The sequence below is a fragment of the Penaeus chinensis genome, chromosome 11 (assembly GCF_019202785.1).
Source record: "Penaeus chinensis breed Huanghai No. 1 chromosome 11, ASM1920278v2, whole genome shotgun sequence".
Taxonomy (NCBI): Eukaryota; Metazoa; Arthropoda; class Malacostraca; order Decapoda; family Penaeidae; genus Penaeus; species Penaeus chinensis.
The window spans coordinates 24,062,615-24,065,114 of NC_061829.1; the positions used below are offsets into that span (position 1 = coordinate 24,062,615).

The following is a 2,500-nucleotide window of genomic DNA, read 5'->3' on the forward strand; positions in this document are numbered from 1 at the left end:
TGTATGTATGTATGTATGTATGTATGTATGCATGTATGTATGTATGTATGTATGTATGTATGTATGTATGTATGTATGTATGCATGTATGTATGTATGTATGTATGTATGTATGTATGTATGTATGCATATATCCACACAAACCCGGACGTAAAGACAAACAAAACGGGGAGAGAAGGGGGAGAGAGGAAGGATAAACAATGGAATCGATGGAAGATATTTCCAAAACTATTTTTAGCCAGGGATTTAAACGACCCTCGTTCCTGCCCGGAGAAAGTGGAAGAGGAAGTGGACGCCACAGTTAAAGACAGGAAGGAAGGAGACAGGTTTTAAAGCACAGGATGGAGGAGGCTGCGAGGGAGGCCGGAAGGAAGATGGACCGGGAGATGAGTCACGGAAGATGGGACAGGGGGGGAAAAGCAACCCTATTTACCTGCAACGGAAGGAGCCAAATCGCGTGCAGTTGGTTGGGGAAGGTTGAAGGTGAGGTGGGGGGGGGGGGGGGGGGGCTTGTGACCTTTCGGTAGCTAATTGTAATTGATTGTTTGATTTTGAGATACTTTCTCAAAGTTGGTCGACTTTTTGGGGTTTCTTTAAATAAACTGGAAATAAGAAAGACATTCAAATAAACATAAACATAAACTTCTTCAACAGTATGGTAGACTCAGACGAGATTTAATTAATTAATTAAGTTTGATTTGATAGACAATTAAATAATATGCATAAATGGAATATACGGTGTATATGTACTAAACTTGGGGGGATTTTTTTTTACATTATTTTTCTGATTCGTTCTCCATAGATGGAAGATATTTCAATGTAGCATATCTCTTAGAGTTATTACACAAAGAATGGGTAATGGGGAGGGGGGGAGGGAGCAGATGCAGATATTGAGCTATTAATAGACCGATCAATCCGTTCGCCTTGTGGCCGGGCACTTGACCTGAGTCCCGGCACGCGCCTTTGACCCCTCGCCCTCTGTCCCTCTAACCCTACATGACCTCTGATAGCATTCACTCCCCTTCTCTCTTCAACCCCCCTCCCCCCCTCCCCCCCCCCTTCATCTCCTGTCTGGACATCTGCCGGTGAGGTCATGGCCAAAATAGTACCTCAAACTACCATGTTTACGTTTTGGAACTCGGAACAAGGTAGAAGCGTGCCGAACTTCCTAGGGAGGGGAGGGGGTGGGGGGTGAAGGGGGGCGAGGGGGGGAAGATGTCCCGTCTTGCTCGACGAGAAGATAAGATCTCTTAATGATGATCATGTGTAAGAAGTCAGAGTAAGGATCTGAGAGGCAAGCGTCGAACAGAAGTAACTTGCTACAATGCTTGTCTGTCGTGTCCTGCTTCGATGTTTAATATGTAAGGGCTGGTTTCGACAAATAGTTCCTCAACTATGCATTATTACAGCGATTATTTTTTTTTTTTTAATAGGAGAAAGCATAATAATGGTATCTTATTTTCGATACATTGACATAGTATAACACGAGATACAGGAAAATATAAAAGCTGGGTTCTGAAGAGGCATGTACGCATTTTCATGAAAGATATGAAAGCAAACCAATGACTGCGATTCTGGTGAAGTGAAATCTAGAACTACTGTTTTTGTGCCATTTATCATAGGTCTGGCTTGGAATATACACTGATCATGCGTGTTTACTGATTTATTAGCGCCTATAACTTTCAGCTTTTATAGGGCATCTTAATATTCTATCCTACAGAGTAATAGGTTGTGTCTGTGTATGATGCTGATGTGGCAGGTTGCATCCAGACAAAGGCTGAGAAAGGTGTGTTGGGGTTGTCTTTGCTGGATCTGTTTTGCCGTATTGTCCCAAGGACTTATCACAGGCATGGATGCTTGGGGAGCATTTCGCGAGGGGGTGATGCACTACCAGCTCGGGGATAATCGTCTGGAGAGGGGGAGGGGGGGGTCATGTGGGGTGCGCAGATGTCGTCCAGTTGGATCAGCAGCCCGCACGCGCCGCTGCCACGGACGCAGCCCCATGTGTGTCGTTCCTGAGAGAGCAGCAGGGACGCGTACAAGTGTGGATTTTGTTTGTCATCGATCAAGGTGTTTACGGGAGGGTAATGCAGTATTTCGTGGCATAGATTAAGCAGAAAACTTTGTTCTTTGATAAGTACAGTCACTATATCGGGGTCCATGCGTGATAATGGTGGGTGGCCACCTAGCAGTGGCGGGAGGGTCGGTGGCTCACCTGACACGTGCCGCCACATGCCGGCCACCTGCGTTCTCTGAGAGTCTCCATTGGCGCGTTCAACCCCTACGCTGGCCGCTCATTGGTCTGGCGGGAGCGTCCGGCCCACCGCCCCTCTCGGGTTGGTTGGCGCGGCGCGTGGCAGGTTGTTTACTGGGCCCTGATTGGTCCGCGACACGCGTGGTGGGTGCACCTGCCTGTGACAGCGTATATAAGCCCGCCAACCTGGTTTGGAAATCACTACAGCCTCAGCTTGTAGCCGAGGAACGTCCTCTGCTCGCAGAAC

General features: G+C 47.3%; 1 long non-coding RNA gene across 1 annotated transcript in view; it reads left to right on the forward strand.

The window, feature by feature from the left end:
• The first annotated feature begins 2,465 nt into the window (after nucleotides 1-2,465).
• LOC125030681 overlaps nucleotides 2,466-2,500 on the forward strand; it is a 1,834-nt gene continuing 1,799 nt past the window's right edge. The window contains exon 1 of the long non-coding RNA XR_007115423.1: nucleotides 2,466-2,500. This exon is cut by the window's right edge and continues 54 nt beyond it. This is a non-coding gene — a long non-coding RNA (uncharacterized LOC125030681).